This window comes from Delphinapterus leucas, chromosome 17, assembly GCF_059928025.1.
Source record: "Delphinapterus leucas isolate spDelLeu-1000000601 "Yukka" chromosome 17, BTC_Dleu_Yukka2, whole genome shotgun sequence".
Taxonomy (NCBI): Eukaryota; Metazoa; Chordata; class Mammalia; order Artiodactyla; family Monodontidae; genus Delphinapterus; species Delphinapterus leucas.
The window spans coordinates 42,534,168-42,551,139 of record NC_143145.1 but is presented as its reverse complement, the minus strand read 5'-3'; the positions used below and the strand labels follow the sequence as shown (position 1 = coordinate 42,551,139).

At 42.4% G+C, this 16,972-nt stretch overlaps 1 pseudogene; it reads left to right on the top strand.

Moving 5' to 3' along the window:
* The first annotated feature begins 370 nt into the window (after positions 1–370).
* The window catches only part of LOC149746946 (uncharacterized), a 64,465-nt pseudogene continuing 47,863 nt past the window's right edge, over positions 371–16,972 (top strand).

The window sequence follows — 16,972 nt, the reverse complement described above, 5'->3', positions numbered from 1 at the left end:
TAGAAAAGTTCACAGAATATTTATCTCTATACAAATGGTCTTAAAATTGAGAAGGTTATTAAGACTGAAATATATATATGTATATTTTTTGTTTGTTTTGTTTTGGTTTTGGTTTTTGGTCGCATCACACAGCTTGCAGGATCTTAATTCCCCAACCAGGGATTGAACCTGGGCCCCAGCAGTGAAAGTGTTGTGTCTTAACCACTGTACTGCCAGGGAGTTCCCTAAGACTGAAATTTTTATCTTACCGGCATATAAAACCCACAAATGACAAATTTGTCCCTGAATTATTGAGTGCCACTCCATGCGTTTGTCTTTATATTTCACTAGACTATGAGTAAAGGAACTACAGTGACAGGCCAGTCCTAGCATGGTTATTGCCCTGTCAGGGACCAAAGCTGACCCAGGCAGCAAGCACCGGGTAGAATATGGAGAGGCCCAGGTGTATGAAGATGAAAACAGCTTATTGTTTATGGAGACTCAAACCAAGACAGCTATGAACATGAATTATTCCTTCCTGGCAACAGCTAAGAAACTGCCAGAATGAACCCTAGAATCTGGGGGTGCCTTGGGCCAAAGCCTGGGTATGGATCTCCAAGAACAGTCCCAGCAGAGTAAGAGTCAGTGTTGTAGCAACTGAGCAGGTGGCTAGCAGCAAACAAGTGTTGAGCGAGCATGAGAACTAAGAAATAACCTCCATCCCCACCGCTCAGCACACAGCCCCTACGGTAGAAGCACGCTAAGCCCTGGCTCCCAAGGGCTGCCTCCTAACAGCTCCATCATGGCACTTTTTACCTCTCTAGCAACCAACACCAGGCAGTTGTTGCCACTGGCCTCCAGCCCCTACCCTGGGGCTTGGGGGTCAGGGGTCAGATCCCCCAGGACTCACCTTCTAAAACAAACTTTCTTTACTTTGCATTATAGGTACAAGACAGTGACCTACTTATCTTTCCTCCTCCTCGCCATGTCTTCAGAAAACATTTTTCGTCTCCTGCCCCTTCCCATTCTGCTTTTGGTCAATCTGCATCCCCTTTTCCTCCTCTCCCCAGGATGGAGAAGGTGGTGAACCCAGGACCTGAGGAAGGAGGTTTTCTGTTCAATGACATTAAAGGCCCTCGGGGGAAGGTAAAGCTCAGAGCAAGAGGGAGTTTTTGTTTTTATTTGGTTGGAGTTTCTCATATTTGAAAACACTGCAGTATTCATGAGTTGGCCATGTGGAGGGTGTTTCTAAGTGGAGGTGAGAATGGGAAGAAAAGTCTTGGGCACCAGGTGGGAGTCATGTTGTTAGTAACTGGGCAGAGGTGAAAGAGGTGGAGCTGCAGTGTCATCTGTGCCTCTGGATCTCTTCCAGGACCTAGTTTCCCCTCACCCAACCTCTTAGATAGCTTTTCCCCCATAGTGGGGGAGACTCTGGACCCCAGAGTCCTCCAAAGAATCTTCACTGGTTGCCTGAATCTCGGGTGCTGCTGTGATCTAATTGGAGGAGGGACAAGTTTCTGATACCCATACTCTGATTTATACATAAGCATTTTCCCCCCTCTGGCCTGCAGATGGCCTTAGCCCCAGCCACTAAATCCCCCTGCAACTTTGTTCTTTAATGGTAGTTCAGTTGTGATAGTTGTTTTATGAGGGTTCTGATTGATTTACCTGCCTTCTTACCTTTTTAATTAAATGGAATCCAAGGTGTATTTGAGGTTTGGGGAGGGGCTGTAGAAAACAGTATGGGCGGCAGCTACTCCAACCCAGTCTCCACTGTCAGCTTCCTCCAATTCTGATTCTTACTTCACCTATATTCTTGCCAACCCAGCTCTTGGGTAGAGGTTTGCCTTTCCTGGGGAATTATCTGAGAAACTGGAGAAGGATCTCAGGATAGTGTAGACCACAGTAGGGGAATGAAGAGGAGTCAGGCAAGAGGGAGGGGTTTTCTATCCTTTCCCAGGGTTCACATTCAGTTTGATCCACTGGTTATCAAGCTTTTTCTACTTCCCTCTAAATAGGTATGATCTTCAGTTCCACTGTACAGTCTGTTCTGTCCCCCACCTCCCATGAGCCCTATTTCTTTTCTCCTTTGTTAGTAATTTTAGTTTGGCCTCTCCAGGCTTATGCCCAAACCCACCCACCATGCAACCAGTGGTTTAATCCTTGTACCAATGGGGGTGGCACCACAGAAGCCTACCTGTGGCCCCTTATATCATAACACGTGCTCCTGTGGACAGGGAACAACTGGCACTGAAGGTCCCCCACAGCTGTCTCACAGCAGCAGAGGACTTTCTAAATCTCTAGCCTCTCTTCACATCCCTCATCAGGTATTTTAGGGTGTCTTTGGGAAGCCATCAAGGCAAAAGAGAACTCTGAACTCCTTTTGTTCTAGCCCAGAGTTTTGAGAAAATTGTGGGAAGTAGATAGGAGAGACCACAGTGACTTAGGATGGAACTTTTCTGCCTTCTTGGCCTACAGACTGCCTTCTGTCCCAGAGCAGCTGAGAAAGCCATAAAGCTGAACTTCTGAGGGACCCCGCTTAGGTTCCCCCACTTAGGCCTTCAATTCCTTTCCTTTCCAGGGGCAGCCTTGCTGTCCGTGGCCCTGAAACACGCATACATTTACCCCTTCCTTTCCTGGCACCCACAGTGCATCCTTACAAGTGGAAGAATTAGGATAGCTCTCAAATTTCTTTCTTCTTTTTTTTTAAAATAAATTTATTTATTTATTTATTTTTGGCTGTGTTGGGTCTTCGTTGCTGTGCACAGGCTTTCTCTAGTTGCAGCAAGCGGGAGCTACTCTTCATTGCAGTGAGTGGGCTTCTCATTGTTGTGGCTTCTCTTGTTGCGAAGCACAGGTTCTAGGCGCACAGGCTTCAGTAGTTGTGGCACATGAGCTCAATAGTTGTGGCTTGCGGGCTCTAGAGCTCAAGCTCAGTAGTTGTGGCGCACGGGCTTAGTTGCTCCGCGGCATGTGGGATCTTCCCAGACCAGGGCTCGAACCGGTGTCCCTTGCATTGGCAGGCAGATTCTTAACCACTGTGCCACCAGGGAAGCCCTCAAGTTTCTTAAAAATGAAGTTTTTCTCTGTGCTGCTTTCTCCGTGGAGCAGGAGAGAAGATGTTTCATTGCCTTGGGACTGGGAAACCATTTGTCCAGCCTTCGTCTCCCCTCCCCCACCCCCCTTAGGAACAGGATTGGCCTTAGCTTCTGGACCTATCTGCTGCCTTTCTTCTGCTCCCTACCAGCTCTTCTGCTTTCCTGTGAGCTCTGTTGGGCTTGAAGAATCTTAGTGTTTACTTCCCAGCTCTTCATTTTTTTCCTTCTGTTCAGATTTTGGTTTTTTTTGGGGGGGCATGTGTGTGTGTGTGTGTATGTGTGTGTTTTTCTACTAAGAAAGTTTTTGACTTTTTCCCCCCTTCTTCCTCTTCCAACATAACAATGGTAATGGAATTCAACTGCTGATTTACTGCGGCATTTACTGTAAGTAAAAAAGGAAAAAAAGCAAAGAAAGAAATTAAATGAATGATAGCAATGACCAGAAGAGAAATAGAGACAATGAAAAATTTCTTCTACTGAACTTTATATGTGTGTCTCTGTCAGTTAAAAAAAAAAAAATTAATTAATTAAATAATAATGTAATAATAGTAATAAAGTACCTACCAGCTTTTTTTTCCCCAAGGTAACAGTAGTGTTTGTTTTATTTTAAATTGCACACATCTATAAACCTAATAAACAGGTTTTTTCTATTTTTTTTTTATACAGCAGGTTCTTATTAGTCATCAATTTTATACACATCAGTGTATACATGTCAATCCCAATTGCCCAATTCATCACACCACCACCACCACCACCCCGCGGCTTTCCCTGCTTGGTGTCCACACGTTTGTTCTCTACATCTGTGTCTCAATTTCTGCCCTGCAAACAGGTTCATCTGTACCATTTTTCTACGTTCCACATATATGTGTTAATACACAATATTTGTTTTTCTCTTTCTGACTTACTTCACTCTGTATGACAGTCTCTAGATCCATCCACATCTCAACAAATGACCCAAGTTTGGTCCTTTTTATGGATGAGTAATATTCCACTGTATATATGTACCACATCTTCTTTATCCATTCATCTGTCGATGGGCATTTAGGTTGCTTCCATGACCTGGCTATTGTAAATAGTGCTGCAATGAACATTGGGGTGCATGTGTCTTTTTGAATTGTGGTTTTCTCAGGGTATATGCCCAGTAGTGGGATTGCTGGGTCATATGGTAGTTCTATTTGTAGTTTTTTAAGGAACCTCCATACTGTTCTCCATAGTGGCTGTATCAGTTTACATTCCCACCAACAGTGCAAGAGTGTTCCCTTTTCTCCACACCCTCTCCAGCATTTATTGTTTCTAGATTTTTTGATGATGGCCATTCTGACTGGTGTGAGATGTTATCTCATTGTAGTTTTGATTTGCATTTCTCTAATGGTTAATGATGTTGCAGCTGTGTTTTTTTCCCTCAAGACTGCTTTGGCTATTCAGGGTCTTTTTGTGTCTCCATACAAATTTTAAGATTTTTTGTTCTAGTTCTGTAAAGAATGCCATTGGTAATTTGATAGGGATTGCATTGAATCTGTAGATTGCTTTGGGTAGCATAGTCATTTTCACAATATTGATTCTTCCAATCCAAGAACATGGTATATCTCTCCATCTGTTGGTATCATCTTTAATTTCTTTCATCAGTGTCTTATAGTTTTCTGCATACAGGTCTTTTGTCTCCCTAGGTAGGTTTATTCCTAGGTATTTTATTCTTTTTGTTGCAATGGTAAAGGGGAATGTTTCCTTAATTTCTCTTTCAGATTTTTCATCATTAGTGTATAGGAATGCAAGAGATTTCTGTGCATTAATTTTGTATTCTGCAACTTTACCAAATTCATTGATTAGCTCTAGTAGGTTTCTGGTAGCATCTTTAGGATTCTTTATGTATAGTATCTTGTCATCTGCAAACAGTGACAGTTTTACTTCTTCTTTTCCAATTTGTATTCCTTTTACTTCTTTTTCTTCTCTGATTGCCGAGGCTAGGAGTTCCAAAACTATGTTGAATAACAGCAGTGAGAGTGGACATCCTTATCTTGTTTGCTATTCACTACAAAGTCTTTACCAAAGATTTAAGAACAACAGTTGGGAAATAAAGAGTAAATACAGCTAGAGAATGTGATCTACAAAATCTCTGGAGTGCACAGCACACAGCTATCCAGCTCATACTCTGCCTGCTATGGGCTGAACTATGTGTCCCTCTGACAAATTTGTATGTTGAAGCCCTAATTCCCGATGTAACTGTATTTGGAGCTAGGGCTTTTAGGAGCTAATTAAGATTAAATGAGGTCATAAGGGTGGGTGTCCTAATTTAATAGGATTGGTGGCCTTATTAGAAGAGGAAGACACAAGGAATTCCCTGACGGTCCAGTGGTTAAGACTTGGCGATTTCACTGCCTGAGCCTGGGTTCAATCCCAGGTTGGGAAACTGAGATCCCGCAAGCCATGTGGCATGGCCAGAAAAAAAAGAAAAAAAAAGAGGAAGATACATTCTCTCTCTCTTTCTCTCTCTCTCTCTCCCCCCACCCCCCGCCTCTGCATGCACAAACCGAGGAAGGACCATGTGAGGACATATCAAGACAGCCATCTGCAAGCCAGGAAAAGAGGTCTCACCAAGACCGAATTGGCAGGCACCTTAATCTTGGGCTTCCCAGACAGGAGTGAATTGGGAGAATTTCCAGTTAAATAGTTGTCTCCTGTCACACATGGAATCAGCTATATGCACTCATTTCAAGAGTAAGTTCTCTATGAGAAATGAATTTCTGTTGTTTAAGGCACTCAACTATGGTATTTTTAAAAATTTATTTATTTATTCATTTATTTAATTTTTGGCTGCATTGGGTCTTCGCTGCTGCACGCGGGCTTTCTCTAGTTGCAGTGAGCGGGGGGCTACTCTTTGTTGTGGGGCGCAGGCTTCTCATTGTGGTGGCTTCTCTTGTTGTGGAGCACAGGCTCTAGGCACGCGGGCTTCAGTAGTTGTGGCTCACAGGCTCTAGAGCGCAGGCTCAGAAGTTGTGGCGCACAGGCTTAGTTGCTCCGCGGCATGTGGGATCTTCCCGGACCAGGGCTCGAACCCGTGTCCCCTGCATTGGCAGGCGGATTCTTAACCACTGCGCCACCAGGGAAGCCCCTCAACTATGGTATTTTGTTGTGACGCCCAAGCAGACTGATACACTGCTCCATGTAGTGAACTCCACCTTGCTCTGACAGGAGTTGCCGAAGATGTGGCTGTAATCAAGAAGGATATTTAATCCATGGCAAGCAGAGGAAGAACTTTTGGGGCCTTAGAGTGCCCAGACTGGAGATGACTGTGGACTTGGTAGATGGACTCCAGGGAGAAGAGGGACACATGAGACAAACTCCTGTGCTTGAGCGCCAACTTTCCTTTCACCCCCAATTTATGACCAGTTTGTGTGTGTGTGTGTGTGTGCGCGCGCACGTGCACGCACACTAATGCATATTTTATTATGCCTCCAAGTATCTTTGGAATTAAGACATTTTAAATATAGTTTAAAGTGAGTACAAGAAGAATGAAAGGGGAGGCATTAAAGAGAATAACCGTAGAAAGCAAACAGAAAGAGGCAGAGAGAAAGAAAAAGGAGGAAATTAGAAGATGGGAATAAATGGTGGAGGAAACACGGATTATTAGCGTGAGTTCCCTGCATTCACATCAGTTGGCAACATGAGAAGTGACTAAAGAGACAGCAGGGTCAAGAAATATTCAACCACGGATGTAAAAACTTACATTGATTATCATTGGGAGAAGTTGGGTGAATGCATAAAGGAACTCTCAGTAGTACTGTTTTTGCAACTTGTTGTGAGTCAAAGTATTTAAAAACTGAAAGTATATGCATATTTAAAATATATAAATATACTTTAGCTTAGAAGAAAAGCTACATCTAAAACTCCACTGAGCAGGTAATATAACATACTGTCAAATAAGAGTATAGTTTATATCCGTTAAGTGATCTGTTGAATAAATATTCTTTTCTTTTAGTTATATTAAAGTTTTATTCAAGGGATAGACACCTACAAAATGGGCAAATGGCAGAGGTTTTGGTCTGATACTATTTAATTAATTTTAACTAATAACTAGGGAAAATATGAGGGACATACAAAGAACAAAATATGGACATTTTCCACAGTTATGAAATTGAATAAATATTCTTTTATATAGATCTTGTGCCAACCAATGTGCTAGGAGCTATGAATATAGAGGTGAAAAGATAAGGTCACTGTCCACAAGGAATTGATGGTTTAGTGGAGAAATAGACACACATATAATAAATACAAATATATTTAATAAATATAATATAATATGACCACCATTTCAAAGGAGAAATGGACAAATTCTGTAGTGGACATTTGTTTGTTTTGGTTGTCCAGCTTCTAAATATCCTTCCTATTTGGAAGCAATCTGAAGACCAACAAGAGGCAAGGCTGCACTGCCCAATATGGAAACCTAAAGGGGGCCCTGCCATTGTCCCCTGTATTGGCAGGTGGATTATTAACCACTGGACCACCAGAGAAGTCCCAAGTTACTGGTCATTCTTAGCTGCAGTGGTATGTTGGAGTCACCTTGTACCTGCTCATGAAAGCTTATTGTAAATTATTCAGGAATATTGTGAAAATATTGTGACAATGCTGAGTGTATTAATTTCCTGTATCTGGTATAAAAAACTGCCACAAACTCAGTGCTTTAAAGCATCCCAAATTTATTACCTTATAGCTGTAGAAGTAACAAGTCTGACATTGGTCATCAGGGCTGCATTCCTTCTGGAAACTCTAAGGGAAAATCTGTTTGATTGCCTGTTCCTTTCCTTGGCTGTAGGAATTACCTCCATCCATCTTCAAAGCCAGCAGCATAGCATCTTCTACTCTCTCTTTTTCTGACCTCTGCTTCTATTGGCATATATCTTTCTCCTCCCTGTGATGACATGGAGCCCACCTAGATAATCCAGAATAATCTTTCCATCTCTAAATCCTTAATCACATCTGCAAACCTCATTTTGCCATGTCAGGTAACATATTCACAGGTCCTGAGGATTCAGCTGTAGATATTTTTGAGGAGCCATTATTCAGCCCACCATTAATGATCAATCTTTCAATTCTTACTGAGTACAGACTTGGTCTCAGATTCCTAACACAAGCACTTCATAGCAATAGGTCTGAGTCAGCACAGGAGATAAAAACCTATATTCCTATCTTTAGCCAATGTTAAATTTGTCCAATCATTCAACATATATGTATAAAGATTTTACTATGAGTTATGTGTTGTGCTAGACAAATGTTGATGGAAATGGATGTAGACCCTGCCCTAGTGGAGGTCAAAGTCTATGGGGGAAGAGAGGCACTAAGCAAGTAAGCAAACCAAGGAATACAATAAAAAAGTAAGAAGAGTGCTAGCAAGGGAACAAACGGGGTCCTGATAGAGAGCAGGTGTGATGGTCAGGGAAGCCATGTGTAAGAAGGTAACAAGCTGAGGCTTGAAGGATTGGGAACCAGTGCTGTGAAGAGTGGAGAAAGATGTTACCAGTGAGGCACCTCTGTGTGGGAAAGCTCTGAGGCCGGACTAAATGCTTTCATGGAACCAACACTGACAGTGCTGAGAGAGAATGCTGTGGCAGCCCCAGATTGCTTCCTTGAGGTACAGATTCTCTGAATAAAGCTGACTTATTTCCCCATAGAGGACTTACCATGGTGAGACTGTATTCACCTATGGCCAACTTCCGTCCCCACCTGGCCACAGCCCAAGCCACACCCTTTGACTAGAGCCATCTAGCAAAGAAAGCTGTTAGAAAATAACCTTTGCTCTCATTCTTCACCTGTCCAGATTGCCATGCTGCAGCACTTGAGTTTGGCCAGAGTCTTTCAACAGTCTGTTTTTCTGTGTAGGAGGGAGAAATTGGACTTGTGCATTAGTTCAGAGGGATATAACATTCTAGACAAGTAGGTATTGCTTTTATTTTAAAAGAGCAACTAGTATGTTCTCTGCCCACGAATCTGTTACACACATTGACGCTGTTAAACAGATACACTTTAACTGAATTAAAAAGGTACAGTTTTACCTATCTGTTGAATATTTGAAAATGTCGTAGTAGTTTTTTTCTTCCAGAACTGCTGTTTCCGTCTTGCTTCATATTTCATGTTTGATTAATACTGTCATTGTTCCTAAATGCCCCTACTGTTAACTACGTTTTATTCATTGGAACCTCTAATTTGTTTTTTATTATTGTCCTTTCTGTTTTCAAATTAAGGTATTGATATTATTCCCACTTTTTAAACTTTTTTAAATTGAAGTATAGTTGATGTACAGTATTACATAAGTTACAGGTGTGCAATATAGTGATTCACAATTTTTAAAAGTTATACTCTAGGGCTTCCCTGGTGGCGCAGTGGTTGAGAGTCCGCCTGCCGATGCAGGGGACACGGGTTCGTGCCCCAGTCTGGGAAGATCCCACGTGCTGCGGAGCGGCTGGGCCTGTGAGCCATGGCCGCTGAGCCTGCGCGTCTGGAGCCTGTACTCCGCAACGGGAGAGGCCACAAAAGTAAGAGGCCCGCGTACCACAAAAAAAAAAAAAAAAGTTATACTCTGTTTATAGTTATTATAAAATATTGGCTATATTCCCTGTGTTGTACAATATATCCTTGTAGCTGACATTATTCCCATTTTAGGACAGAATTCTTGAACTCAAAAACAGAAGCTTTAAAAATCTCTATTGTCTCTTGTCATGAAGAACTCTTTGGTAGGAATGTCTATTTTAAGGAACTTTAACAAAGGCCAGGGAGGGAAGGCAGAGTTTAATTCTGCAAGTTGCTGTACTGACTCCATATGGCCACCAGGGGGAGAAAAAACCTTTGAAGCTCTTTTATCTCCAGAGCTTCTGCAGTACTTTTCTTTAGCCGTAATCTTTGCCTTTGACTTGTTCCAACCCAAACATGTACATAAATTAGGGAAGTAACTTGCATAAAGCAGCTCAGTCCTGTTTTCCTCATATAATATAATTCCTGGGAGCCTTTCCTATTTGTTTACTGCTCCACCAAAATGGTTAAGTGGCCCATATGACAAAGTGAGCTTTGTAAGCAAAAGTGAGGTCATGAGGATAAAAATTCTGACCACTACTGCGTGCAGACATGCCCCAGTAGATCATGTAGCAGAGAATCAAAGCGAACTCAGCTTTTCACACAGATATGTGCATCTTTTACACTTCAGACTGAGCTCTCAAAAGTGGCTGAAAAAAAAAGGGAGGGGCCCTGGATACTGAAAGGGTAACAGTGTTTTAGCCATGCTAAAAGCAACACTAAGCTATAAAATGACAAGTGCAATGTATTCTGAGGGCTCCCTGCCACTTCACAGAAGAGGAACTGGGAGCATAATTTCATGTAAAGAAGTTCTAGACAATATTGCAGTCATTTGATCACTGACAGGCAGCAGGACTTATTCAAGCAGGTAGAAGTAGAGATGCAGATGTGACAGGTCATTTTATAATGATCATCTAATAGATTTCATGAAAAATTGCCTCTATTTATATCTCTATTGATGAATTTACTAAAAGGAATGTGTTCAAATTTATCAAAAAACTGATAGAGTAAATTCAATTTAGTGAATTATTGAATTATTTTAACCATGTCTTCTAGATTCTCTCCTAACGCTCCAATCACTCATGGACTCAAACAAACAAAAAATGTTTGGCACTGCCTTCTTAAATTTAGGTTCAGCAGATGAGGCAATTGGGCTCAGATATCTAAATTTTTATAAAGTTGTAGAGATGAGTTTGATTCATGGTCAGACCTGAGAAAAGGCGACATGGATTCACCATGTGAATGAATGGTGATGAATTCATTATTTCTGACAAATATGTCAAGGTGGGACTTCCCTGGTGGTCCAGGGATTAAGACTCCATGCTCCCAGTGCAGGGGGCCTGGGTTCAGTCCCTGGTCTGGGAACTAGATCCTACATGCCGAAACTAAAAGATCCCACATGCTGCCACTAAAGATCCCGCACGCAGCAACAAAGATCCTGCATGCAGCAACTAAGACCCGGCGCAGCCAAATAAATATATAAATAAATAAATAAATATTTCTTAAAACGTGTCGGGACCTCCCGTGGCGCAGTGGTTAAGAATCTGCCTGCAAATGCAGGGGACACATGTTTGAGCCCTGATCTGGGAAGATCCCTCATGCTTCCGAGCAACGAAGCCCGTGCGCCGCAACTACTGAACCTGCCCTCTAGAGTCCTCCAGCCAACAACTACTGAGCCCGCGTGCCACGACTACTGAAGCCCATGCACCTAGAGCTCGTGCTCTGCAACAAGAGAAGACACCGCAATGAGAAGCCCTCACACGGCAAGGAAGAGTAGTCCATGCTCACCGCAACTAGAGAAAGGCCGCACATGGTAATGAAGACCGAACGCAGCCAAAAATAAATAAATAAATAAATTTATGTTTAAAAATGTGTCAAGGTTATGGAAGATGGAAGATGGATGAAGGGTATACAGGAACTCTCTGTACTTTGCAACTTTTCTGTAAATCTAAAATTATTCCAAAATAAAAGTTTATTTTAAAGTTAAACAAAAAACTTAATAAAACCAATTTAGTTAAATAACCATTAAATATTTTATCTAAATGTTTCCCATCAAAAGATATTTTAATTGTCAAATTTTTTAAAAAAGGAGATTGTAAAACAGTTTTATATGTATAATACAGATGAAATACAAGTAACTGAAAAAATATATTATACTACATGTTACAGTTTTCTCTCTTTGGAAGACGGGATTATAGGTGATTTTTTTTTCTGGTTACCATTATTTTTAAAATTTTCTATAATAAGTAGGTGTTATTTTGGTAATGAAAGAGGTTTTGTTTTTTGGGTTTTTTTCAATTTAATGTTCTCCAATATAACTCTAGAGAGGTCCCATATCAAGGCCAGTTATCATGCACAGCTCTGGGCTTTTTCCAAAGTTCTGATTCTTATTAATTAGTGCTTTCTAGGAAGTACTCCACTTAATGATGGTAATTTGACTCCAGGCAGAGGTTGGAGAAGACAGATTCAATCTCCTCTAGGTCCTTCAAGTCAGAGCAGATCCACAGCTGGGTCAGAAAGCCCAAAGATGCGGCTTCCCTGGTGGCGCAGTGGTTGAGAGTCCGCCTGCCGATGCAGAGGACACGGGTTCGTGCCCTGGTCTGGGAAGATCCCACATGCCGCGGAGCGGCTGGGCCCGTGAGCCATGGCCGCTGAGCCTGCGCGTCCGGAGCCTGTGCTCCGCAACGGGAAAGGCCACAACAGTGAGAGGCCCGTGTATCGCAAAAAAAAAAAAAAAGAAAGCCCAAAGATGGTTCATTGGGAAAAAGTACTAGTCTTTTACATAACATAAAATTTACCATTGTAATCATTTTTAAGTATACAATTCAGTGGCATCAGATAAGTACATTAGCAGTGTTGTGTAGTCAAAACCACTATCCATTTCCAGAACTTTTCATCCTCCCAAACTGAAACTCTCTACCCATTAAACACTAACTCTTCATATCTCCTTACCCCCAGCCCCTGGCAGCCTCTTTTTTACTTTCTGTCTCCATGAATTTAACTACTTTAGGTACCTCAAGTAAGTAGAATCATACAATATTTTTCCTTTCGTGTCTAGCTTGTTTCACTTTAGCAAATGTTTTCAAGGTTTATCTATGTTGTAGCATGTGTCAGAATTTCATTCCTTTTTATGACTGAATAATATTACATTGTGTGTATATACCACATTTTGTTTATCTGTTCATCAGTCGAGGGACATTTTAGTTGTTTCCACCTTTTGGCCATTGTGAATAATGTTACTATGAATATTGGTGTACAAATATCTGCTCAAGTCCCTGCTTTTAATTCTTTGGAGTATACAATAACAATAATTCTAGGAGTCGAATTACTGGGTCATAAGGTAATTCTGTGTTTAACTTTTTCAGGAAAACAGCTAAGCTGTTTTCCTCAGAGGCTGCACCATTTCACATTCCCACAAGCAGTACACAAGGAAGGGTTCCAATTTCTCTATACCTTTGTCAACACTTGTTATTTTCTGTTTTTGTTTTGTTTTGTTTTATTTTGTTTTTTTGCGTTACGCGGGCCTCTCACCGTTGTGGCCCCTCTCGTTGCAGAGCACAGGCTCCGGACGCGCAGGCCCAGCAGTCACGGCTCACGGGCCCACCCGCTCCGCGGCATGTGGGATTCTCCCGGACCAGGGCACGAACCTGTGTCCCCTGCATCGGCAGGCAGACTCTCAACCACTGCGCCACCAGAGAAGCCCCTTGTTTTGTTTTGTTTTATCATAGTTATCGCACTGAGTGTGAGAACCACCCACATTTTATATGTCACATGTATTCTTAGCAAGCACACTACCAACAAACAATTATACTTGTTTGTTAAGACTTGTCACAATAAAAAAATAAAAAGATTTGTCACAATAATTAATAATTGACCCAGGACAGTTGAAAAGCAAAGTTTGCTGTTTACTGTCCCATCTCCAGGACAGTGTGTCAGAAAACAGGCACGGGACTAGATTGCCACCGGAAAGCAGGACTAGAGGGGGCAGGAGGGCTTCAGAGGGAAATACTGGAGAGGCAATCAGAGCCCAGAGGAAACCAAGCAAAGCCAAAAGCACACGACAGGGGGCGCCTTCAAGATGGCAGAGAAGTAAGACGTGGAGATCACCTGCCTCCCCACAAATACATCAGAAATACATCTACATGTGGAACAACTCCTACAGAACACCTACTGAACGCTGGCAGAAGACCTCAGACTTCCCAAAAGGCAAGAAAGTCCACACGTACCTGGGTAGGGCAAAAGAAAAAAGGAAAAACAGAGACAAAAGAATAGGGACGGGACCCGCACCAGTGGGAGGGAGCTGTGAAGGAGGAAAGGTTTCCACACACTAGGAAGCCCCTTCACTGGTGGAGACAGAGGGGTGCATGGAGGGGAAGCTTCAGAGCCATGGAGGAGAGCACAGCAACAGGGGTGCAGAGGGCAAAGGGGAGAGATTCCTGCACAGTGGATTGGTGCCGACCAGCACTCACCAGCCCGAGAGACTTGTCTGCTCACCCGCCGGAGTGGGCGGGGCTGGGAGCTGAGGCTCGGACTTCGGTCGGATCCCAGGGAGAGGACTGGGGTTGGTTGCGTGAGCACAGCCTGAAGGGGGCTAGTGTGCCACAGCTAGCCGGGATGGAGTCCGGGAAAAAGTCTCGACCCGCCTAAGAGGCAAGAAACCATTGCTTTGGGGTGCGTGAGGAGAGGGGATTCAGAACACCACCTAAACAAGCTCCAGAGATGGGCACAAGCCGCAGCTATCAGCATGGACCACTGAGACAGGCATGAAATGCTAAGGCTGTTGCTACAGCCACCAAGAAGCCTGTGTGCAAGCACAGGTCACTATCCACACCTCCCCTCCCGGGAGCCTGTGCAGCCCGCCACTGCCAGGGTCCCAGGATCCAGGGACAACTTCCCCAGGAGAACACATGGCGTGCCTCAGGCTGGTGCAACGTCACGCCGGCCTCTGCCGCCACAGGCTCATCCCGCCTTCCATACCCCTCCCTCCCCCCGGCCTGAGTGAGCCAGAGCCCCCAAATCAGCCGCTCCTTTAACCCCATCCTGTCTGGGTGGGGAACAGATGCCCTCAGGCGACCTACACACAGAGGCAGGGCCAAATCCAAAGCTGAACCCCAGGAGCTGTGCAAACAATGAAGAGAAAAGGAAATCTCTCCCAGAAGCCTCAGGAGCAGCAGATTAAATCTCCACAATCAACCTGATGTACCTTGCATCTGAGGAATACCTGATTAGACAACGAATCATCCCAAAATTAAGGCAGTGGACTTTGGGAGCAACTGTAGACCTGGGGTTTGCTTTCTACATCTAATTTGTTTCTGGTTTTATGCTTATCTTAGTTTACTATTTAGAGCTTATTTTCATTGGTAGATTTGTTTACCGATTTGGTTGCTCTCTTTCTTTTTTAATTTCATATATATATATTTTTTCCTTTTTCTCTTTTTGTGAGCATGTATCTGTATGCTTCTTTGTGTGATTATGTCTGTATAGCTTTGCTTTTGCCATTTGTCCTAGGGTTCTGATTGTCCAATTTGGTTTTGTTTGTTTGTTTGTTTGTTAGTATAATTTTTAGCACTTTTATCATTGGTGGATTTGTTCTTTGGTTTGCTTGCTCTCTTCTTTCTCTTTTTTTTTTTTACTTATTAATTTTTTTAAATAATTTTTTTCTACTTTGATTATTTTATTTTATTTATTTTATCTTTCTTTCTTTTTCTCCCTTTTTTTCTGAGTCATGTTGATGACAGGGTCTTGGTGCTCTGGCCAGGTGTCAGGCCTGAGCCTCTGAGGTGGGAGAGCCAAGTTCAGACCACTCATCCACCAGAGACCTCCCAGCCCCATGTAATACCAAATGGCAAAAGCTCTCCCAGAGATCTCCATCTCAACGCTAAAACCCAGCTCCACTCAACGACCAGCAATCTACAGTGCTGGACACCCTATGCCAAATAACTAGCAAGACAGGAACACAAACCCACCCATTAGCAGAGAAGCTGACTAAAATCATAATAAGGTCACAGACACCCCAAAACATATCACTGGATGCAGACCTGCCCACCAGAAAGACAAGATCCAGCCTCATCCACCAGAACACAAGCACTAGTCTCCTCCACCAGGAAGCCTACACAACCCACTGAACCAACTTTACCCACTGGGAACAGACACCAAAAACAACGGGAACTACGAACATGCAACCCGCTAAACAGAGGCGCTAAACACAGTAAGTTAAGCAAAATGAGAAGATAGAGAAATACACAGCAGATGAAGGCGCAAAGTAAAAACCCACCAGACCAAACAAATGAAGAGGAAATAGGCAGTCTACCTGAAAAAGAATTCAGAGTAATGATAGTAAAGATATTCAAAATCTTGGAAATAGAATGGAGAAAATACAAGAAACGTTTAAAAAGGACCTAGAAGAACTAAAGAGCAAACAAACAATGATGAACAACACAATAAATGAAATTTAAAATTCTCTAGAAGGAATCAATAGCAGAATAACTGAGGCAGAAGAACGGATAAGTAACCTGGAAGACAAAATATTGGAAATAACTAAGGCAGAGCAGAAGAAAGAAAAAAGAATGAAAAGAATTGAGGACAATCTCAGAGACATCTGGGACAACATAAAATGCACCAACATTAGAATTATAGGGGTCCCAGAAGAAGAAAACAAACAAAAAAGGGACAGATAAAATATTTGAAGAGATTATAGTTGAAAACTTCCCTAATATGGGTAAGGAAATAGTCAGTCAAGTACAGGAAGCATAGAGAGTCCCATACAGGATAAATCCAAGGAGAAACATGCCAAGGCCCATATTAATCAAACTATCAAAAATTAAATACAAAGAAAAAATATTAAAAGCAGCAAGGGAAAAGTAACAATTAACATACAGGGAATCCCCATAAGGTTAACAGCTGATCTTTCAGCAGAAACTCTGCAACACAGAAGGGAGTGGCAGGACATATTTAAAGTGATGAAAGGGAAAAACCTACAACCAAGATTATTGTACCCATCAAGGATCTCATTCAGATTCGATGGAGAAATTAAAACCTTTACAGACAAGCAGTAGATAAGAGAATTCAGCTCACCAAACCAGCTCTATGACAAATGCTAAAGGAACTTCTCTAGGCAGGAAACACAGGAGAAGGAAAAGACCTACAATAACAAACCCAAAACAATTAAGAATATGGTAATAGGAACATACATATCGATAACTACCATAAATGTAAATGGATTAAATGCTCCAAGCAAAAGACATAGACTTGCTGAATGGATACAAAAACAAGACCTATACATATGCTGTCTACAAGAGACCCACTTCAGACCTAGAGACACATACAGACTGAAA